At 36.9% G+C, this 8,718-nt stretch overlaps 1 protein-coding gene across 4 annotated transcripts in view; it reads left to right on the forward strand.

Moving 5' to 3' along the window:
- The window catches only part of LOC106461694 (zinc finger CCCH domain-containing protein 10-like), a 16,003-nt gene that overhangs the window by 1,823 nt on the left and 5,462 nt on the right, over window positions 1-8,718 (forward strand). The window contains exon 1 of one of the 4 annotated variants that reach the window (XM_022388713.1): window positions 327-762. The exons of the other annotated variants lie outside the window; for them this stretch is intronic. The gene's annotated coding sequence lies outside the window, so the exon portion shown is untranslated. Of the gene's footprint in view, window positions 1-326; window positions 763-8,718 lie in introns of those variants that run through there. 4 annotated transcript variants of the gene reach the window in all.

An 8,718-nucleotide genomic window follows, 5' to 3' on the forward strand; every position in this document is an offset into this window, starting at 1 on the left:
ATGACGGGAACTGTTGTGAAACTTAGAAGAGGTATCTAGGCACCCCGGGGTGTTGGTTTAGAGTAGGGTTGTTTTGTTCAATTACTTGGTTAGTTGAAATAATTGAAAACGTTAAGTGTGAAAAACACTTATTTTGTTTATTTGATTATTTTTGTGATATTAATTGATTTAATCATAATTTTGATTAAATGATAATTTTAGTGACAATAAAAGATAAACATTATGTTTTCAGGATATTTTGGATGAAAAGGCTTAATAATTCTACTGTCAGGAACATACAGATGAATTATAAAACATCTTGTTATTTGTGACCTACACGAACTTGTAAAAAATTTATTTGTTGACAAGACTAACTTTCTTTTTATTGAAACAGGTTGAATTTGGAGTTTTGAACATGGGTTGCTCCATAAAAATATCAGTTTTGAGGGGGTGCAGTATTATTACAGTCATATAATTTAACCATTTAAGAATCAAGCAGAATGAAAAAAAAAACTAGTAGGTAAACCAGGCCTAGCCAGTTACAAATTAAGTACTCCAAACACTTCTTACTGGAGCTCTGAACTGGGATTTTTCCTATCAAATCCAAGTGTCAAGTGACTGTCACCAATTTATGGATTGTGTTTGCCCATTTATGCACATCAAAGTTGGGAACATATTTCATCACTTCTTAATGGATACCCACTGTAGATCAGTTAAGAATTTTCAGTACTACATTATCACATCTTATGATGTCTACTCATACCTTGAAAGCTACTTCATAAGGTCAGTATTAGTTTGTTTAAAAATCAGGTATTATGGATAAAGTTACAATATATTTTTGTATTATTCTTCAACTGGACACTTATTCTTAGCCAAAATGGAATAAAAATTAACCTTCTTTGCTGGTGGTATATCTTTTCAGTGATTTTTGACATTTGGAAAGCTTGTTCTCTGTGCAGAAGAGGATTTCATGATCAGAGTTTATTAATATGTGATGTTCTTGGCTTTATATGTTGACCCTCTTTGCTTATTTCACTTTATTTGGCAGTATCTTTCAGATTCTATTTATTTACCCTTAACTGTAATTTTTCCATTCTTGCTATTGATGTAACTTAGCTGTTATTTTTTGCTTGCTCTTTATCACCAGGACAGAACTTTGGCATCAAAGTTCACTCTTCCACTGGTGATTCTGTCTTGTTTCTCTTCTTTTGTAATACCTTTTCTGCCAAGAGAGAGTTCACTCAAATCTGAGTTGTTTATTGTGCCAATGCAACTGTACAAAGGTATATTGGCTTTCTAGGTATCTGTAGTATAGAGTTTCTTGGCATGTATAGTTATAAAAATCTTGCTATCCTCAATAAGTCAAGCCATTTCTTTGCCTGTGACAACTTAATTCCTAGTGGAACTCTTTTTGTGAGCATATTTATAGAAGATGCTTTATGCCTTTACCTCATCATTTATAAATTTTAGTAGATTTTGTCTATTACTTGCTGTTGCTCAGAATACCATTCTTTAATAATAGAAATACTTGTTTGTCTTTTTAAGACAATCTGTGTCTTATGATTTGAATTTCTGCTTTAAATTATAGTTTCTACCAAGGGAAAAACTGTACTTGGTACCAATTTCCTTGAGTTTTGGATACCTTGGTACATCTGAAACAGGGCTCCCAGGGGTTAAGAAAATTTCAAGGAATTTTAGGTTTTTTTCAAGATCAGGGAAATTTGGGATTTTAGCAAAATCACAGGATCAGTGTTTTGAAATATGCTGTAAAATACATTAAAGCAGTATTCTTCACCTTTGGTTTAGTTCTTATGTGTCTTTCAACACTTGGTATTTTCAATGACTTATCTTGATATAACAATTCCAAAATGTATATTGAGAAGAAACTGAAAAGGATTTACATGTCTTGTCTCCTGAGTGACTTTCTTTTCAGCTTACTGCAGTAGAATGACAGATATGTTGCTTTATAATATTATTAACCATAGAATAATGTGTTATTTTAAATTTTTAACATCAACCACAAAACCAACATCATAGATCTTCATAGAAATTGACTTCTCCTACTTTTCTTCCATGAAATACAAACACTAAACTGCTGCCCACTTACCTTATTTAATCTCAATTTTAGGTAGGTGTTTATGTACTGATGTATTGACCTTTTTAAGAATTAAATTTTTTTTTCAGGGCAAATAACAATCAGAATAGTGGATACCTATTGATTTTATAACTGAGAAAATACTAAAAAATTAGTAGCAATAAAAAAAAGTTCAATACAGACTGGTTGAGTGACTCTGAATTTTCCTCATGATTAGGAAAGAGCTCAGCTTCAGACCTAAGTGCATGGTGTATGTTCTGTGGGAGGTATTTTGAACTGGGAAATATAGGGGGAAAAATGACATTTATGAGTTATGCACAAAGAAAAAATCATAATATCAAGGTATAGCAAAGTGCTAGAGCTAAACAAAAAGTTTGTCCTTTGACTGTTTTCTTGAATAAGCCAGAGCTATCAACTAACCAAGGTGAGATGGAGGTTGAGAAAGATCAGTTTGTTCTACCAACACAACAGCAGTCAGGACAAGGGGTTACACCCATCTAAAGTTTTATATTAAGTGAGATGGTTTTGACAGCAGAAATTTCATGAGCAACAAAAAATACTCTGAGTTATTACTTCTGTAGTTCAAGTTTAAGGACTGACCAACTGTTTAAAACAATGTTTTCTGACAGCATTACAGCATAGAGATTTTCTTATGTTGCAACAAAATGCTCTTACCTGATTTGTTTTGGACTTGACATTTAACTCAAAGGTGATATAATGAGCAAAATTCAACAACCAGGTATTATTTTTGTTGTATCATTTAATAAGTCACAAAAGAAAGCTTTACAGAAGAGCAAATAGACTTGTTGCTGAGTTTCTAGGACAGAGAAAATAAGAGTTGTTTGTAAGCAGATATCTTGACTCAGTATTTCTTGAGCACACAAGATTTGAGGCTTTGCTTTGAAAATTTAAGATAGGACTTTCAAAACTCAATGTTCCAAACATTTTGCAAGTTTCAAAGGATGGGCCAAGTACCAACAAGAAATTATTTGGTGCAGAACTGAGAAGAATTTGACCGTGATATTCCAGAGCTTTTCAATTTGGGGTTCTCTGTATTACATGTTATACATAAAGCCTTGAAGTATGGAGATAGTAAGGCTAACAAAAATGTGGTGTGGTCCTTCTACTATTGTTTCTTTGAATCTCCTGCTTGATTAGAAGAATATCTAGCTGCCAGTGAGGAGAATGCACAACTTCCTTTGATATTTTGTAGCACCAGGTGGCAAGAAAATGTGCCTGTAGCTGAAAGGACAATCCAAATTTGTCCAAAGATCAAGAAGTACATGAAGCAAACTTAGAAACTGTCCAAAAATAAGAAGCCAACATGTTAGTCATTTGCAAACTATGCAGAGAACACACAAGATATTTTGATACCAGCAAAGTTGACTTTGTGTCAGTTGCCAAAGACTTGGTTTCCTTCTTACAAACGTTCCAAACAGAAAAGCCAAGGGTGCCATTTTTAGCTGAGGAACTTCAGAGTATCCTCCAAACAGTTCTTTCAAAATTCTTAGAGAAGTCAGTGCTTGATTCTGCTAGGAGTGTGGAGAGAGGAAAATGAGAGAAAGGAAAAACTGGAAATAGAGAGAGAAAGAATAAGAGCACAAATTGAAAAAGAATAAAAATATAAAGAGGAAAGACTGCAAATAGAGAGAATAAGAGCAAAATTGAAACAGAAGAAAAAGAGAGAGAGAAGAGAGATTAGAAATAGAGAGAATAAGAGCACAAATTGAGATTGCAAAACTTGCCCAACTGAAGGAAGAAGGACCCAAGAATTACAATGAAGACAGGGCCAGCCAACCCAAGCAACCCAAATTTGATGAACATAAAGATAACATGGATGCTTTCCTTGAGAGATATGAAAGATTTGCCTAAAGTCAGAACTGGGACAAAGGCAAATGGGCAGTCTGTCTCAGCCCACTTCTCACAGGAAAAGGCCTACAAGTATATGCAGGCATGATGTCAGAAGATGCCATGGATTATGTCAAATTAAAAGTGGCATTACTGAAACAATATGAACTTACTAAAGAAGGTTTTCATCGGAAGTTCAGAGGAGTCAAACCCGACACTGGAGAAACTGTATTTCAGTTTGTGGCACATCTGAAGCAATATCTCACCAGATGGACTGATATGACCATGTTTGAAAATAGTTTTGAATGGCTGGCAGACCTATTAGTACATGAACAGTTTATTACTACATGATCAACTGACATGTCATTGTTCCTAAAGGAGAGAGCATCAAAAGATAAGAAGAACAAGCTGACAGAACAGTATATAGAAGCCTATGGAAGTAGTATAACTGGCAAGTCCAAGAATGTCCAGTTAAATTTGAAACCAGTAATGACTGACCAGAAGCAGCAGTTTACCAAAGGTAACAAGAGATTAATAGACAAGAAGGAGAAGAGATGCTATGTTTGTTATAAAATGGGACACATTGCAAAGGAGTGCAAGTCAATTACCACCAGACAACAGCAGAAACCTCAACATAAAGCAGCTAGAGCTACTTACAAAGACAGTGCTGGTAAGAAACAAGAAAAGATTGACTGGCACTATGGATGCTGCCGCCAGAAGAAAGAGAATCAATACTACTTGTCAAATTCAATACTAGAAAGCATGATTGATCAGTGCATGACTAATGGTTGGCTTAACGGATCATCAGTGCCAATAGTGATAGGAGTATGTTACAAATATCAAGAGGTGCCAACAAATCATAATATGCTAATATTTGAAGGCTATGTTGGGGACAAGAAAGTGAAGGTTCTACGAGACACTGGGTGCAGTAGTGCAGCAATGAGAACCAGTCTAGTATCAGATGACAGGCAAGGTATGCCTTTGTGTGCTAATTGATGGGACAGTGAGAAAGTTTCCCATAGCAAAAATAAAGGTGGATACTCTGTATTATGTATGAGACCTTGAGGCCATGTGCATCAAGGAACCAATACACAACTTGGTGATAGGAAACATACCAGGTAGTAGAAATTTGGAGGAACTAGACAGAAAGAAGATTGATGAAGCATCTGCTGTCACCATCAGAGCTCAAGAAAAGAAGAGCGAACAAGACATCAAGCTGCTGGAAGTGTCAAAATGCGACATCCTGAACTTAGGTTTGCAGGAACTGAAGAAAGCATAGAAGAATGACCCTTCACTGCAGAAACTTTGGGATAATGCCAGGTAGAAAGTTGAGCACAAGAAAAAGGGGGAAGGATACTTATAGAATAGAGGACCAGAAGGGAATGCTATACTGAATCTATCAAGGCAGTTATACTGGGGAAGTTAAACAGATCATAGCACCAACAGAATACTGGACTCAAATGATGAACTTGGGTCATGAATAAATTATGGGAGGACACCTAGGAACAAAGAAAACGGCAGACAGAATCACCAGTAACTTCCATTGGCCCGGGAGTTATCAGAGATGTGAGTACATCATGTGACATCTGCCAGAGGACAATACCTAGAGGGAAGATAGCCAAAGTGCAAATGGTGGAGATGCCTCTCATAGAAGAGCCATTCAGCAGAGTAGCTGTGGACTTGATCGGGCCACTAGTGCCTGTGTCTGACAAGGGCAACTGGTATGTGCTGACAGTAGTCGACTATGTGACATGTTATCCGGAAGCAATAGCACTGGCAAAGATAGGGAAAGAGAGAGTAGCAGAAACCCTCCTGGAAATATTTTGCAGAGTAGGTCTTCCAAGAGAAATTCTGAGTGACAGAGGGACTCAGTTTACTTCAGAACTGATGCAGGAATTGTGAAACTCAGCAACTCTTTATCACCCCATATAATCCTAAGTGTAATAGACTTTGTGAGAGAGTCAGTGGAGTTTTAAAGAGCATGCGAAACAAAATGTGCAAAGTGAAACCATATGACTGGGACAGGTTGCTTACAGGCAGTGTTATTCGCTTATCAAGAAGTCCCAGAACCAAGTACAGGATTTTCACCCTTCGAGTTACTGTATGGAAGAACAGTATGAGGTCCGATGCAAATATTGAAAGAGCTTTGGATGGGAGAAGAAGAATCAGAAGTAAGGGAAACATACCAGTATGTTTTTGGACCTCAAAAATGGACTGTAGGAGACCTGTAAGTTCACTTGATAATTTGCATGCAGCTCCAGGTAGTCAGAAGCATTTCTATGACAAGAAGGCCAAGGATCAACATTTCAAGGTTGGACAAAAGGTCTTAGTTCTGCTGCCCACAGACTACAACAAACTCACCCTGCAATGGAAAGAACCTTTTGAAGTACAGAAAGTACTCAACAGAATGGTCTACAAGGTGAATGTGAAAGGGAAGACCAAGATCTACCATGCCAATCTGTTGACAAAGTATTTTGGGGGAGAAGAAGACCTAACAGGTGCGGCTATTGAAACAGAGATGGATGTTGCAGGTGTGGCCATCATAGATGCAAAACCAAAAAACAGTGACTTTGTCTTAGAAGATGAGGATCTACCAGACCAAAGACCACTAGGTGGAGATGAGACATACACAGATGTCAACATCAGCAAAGAAATGCCTGGCAAGGAGACAAAAAGCATCTCAAGACCTACTGTGCCAGTACGCAGATATCTTCACAGATAAACCAGGAAACACAGACCTTGTGGAACAGAAGATTGAGACCACAATCAGGGATCCTTATGCAATGAGAGAGACCTTATAAAGCAGTAAGTTGAGGCAATGTTGGAAGCTGGAATCATCGAGCCTTCAAATTCAGCCTACTGTTCACCAGTTGTAATTGTGAAGAAGAGAGATGGATCAAACTATTTCTGGATAGACTTCCGGAAGCTGAACCTCATGACAAAGTTAGACTCTGAACCTATGGGCAACCCAGAGGCCATCATGGTAAAACTAGATGGGGCCAGGTTCTTTTCAAAGATCGACCTTAGTAAAGGTTATTGGCAAATCCCAATGGAGACGAGATCTAAAGTGAAAACAGCATTTGTGACACTAAATGGATGTTACCAATTTAAGCGGATGTCATTTGGGTTATACAACTCAGCAGTAACATTCAACCACATGATGAGAAGGAAGATGTGCAACACCACCAACATCAAGCACTATATGGATGACATTCTGACAAACACTGCAAGATAGGAAGATCACCTGAAAAGACTTAGACAGCTGTTCCAGCGAGTGAGGGCGGCAGGTCTCACCATCAAACCATCCAAGTGCTACATCGGATATTCTGTGCTGGAATTTGATGGACAAAAAGTGAGGGCTGACAGATACACCAGCTCCGATAACCAAGCAGCAAGTCAAATCCTTCCTGGGGTTAGCAGCATACTACAGGAAATTAATTGCAAATTATGCTGAAGTTACTGCACCATTGACTGACCTGAACCAAGAAAGGCTTGGCCAACAAGGTGAAGTGGGAACAACCACACCAGGTGGCATTCCAGAAATTAGAGAACATGTTGGAAGTTCACCAATTCTTAGAATGCTAGACATCAACAAATCATTCATTGTTTAAGCTGATGCTTCAGACATTGGAATCGGGGCAGTACTCTTACAAGATCATGAAGATGGTCTGTTTCCGGTAACATATATAAGTAAAAAGCTGTTAAATAATAAGAAGAACTACTCTGTGATTGAATGAATGTCTGGCCATCATATTTGCCAATCGTAAGTTCCAGAACTATGTATATAGAAGGAGTTCATCTTCCAGACAGACCATCAACCACTTGCATATATTCAGAGGTGCAAGATTGACAGTGCAAGGATCATGAGGTGGGTGGTGTACCTTCAGAACTACAGGTTCCGCATTGAAGCTATTAAAGGAACTGCAAATGTATGAGCAGACTTTGTGTATGAACTAAGAACAGTCTTTGTATATAGTAAAAAAAAATATTGTAAATATTTATCTTGAAGAGGGGTTTATGTTGTGATATAAAAGACTGTTTAGTTTAGATATTATTGATTAATTTATTCTGTGAGTGAATATTTTATTATTGTTTAGTTTTTGGTTATAATAAGAGTTAAAAGCAGATGATTGTAGGAAGTTGTGTTTATAATTCATTGATGCTGAGACTATCAAATGTTGCGTGCAACACATTGATGCCGAGAATATAGAGATTTCTAGAAGGTGGGCAGACGATTAAGTGATAAACATATAAATAGTATAAGATGAGTGGAAACAGCAGACAGACAATAGCAGAAGAGAGTAAAGTTACAGGCAAGGAAAAGTTCAGCATGAAGTTAACTACCGTAGAAGTGATAGGCCTAATGTTTAATATGTTAAGTAAGACTAACAGTAGAAAAGGAGATAAGAAGAATAATTTATTCTGTCAAAGCGTGGTTCTTAAGTAATTGAATCAGCCTGAGTGCACTTTGACAAAAGGAACAGAGGATATTTAGAAGAAAGAAGACTAAACAATTACAGTAACTCATGCCACAATTGTAAGTGAATCACTCACAGAATACTAGTGTGATAGTAATAGAGAAGATAGTTCAGTTTGTCAACTGAAATTCTAAAAGTAATTGAATAGGCCTAAGTCGACTTTTGACAAAAAGAAGAGAACTATATATATGTAGTGTTTATGATATCCCTGTAATCTCTATAGTGAGAAGAATTTGTTGTACATATGTTTAACTTGTTCCAAATATATATATATTATTTTGAAAACAAGTGAAATGTGTGCTGTTGTATTTACGTTGA

The sequence above is a fragment of the Limulus polyphemus genome, unplaced genomic scaffold (genome assembly GCF_000517525.1).
Source record: "Limulus polyphemus unplaced genomic scaffold, Limulus_polyphemus-2.1.2 Scaffold1012, whole genome shotgun sequence".
Classification (NCBI taxonomy): Eukaryota; Metazoa; Arthropoda; class Merostomata; order Xiphosura; family Limulidae; genus Limulus; species Limulus polyphemus.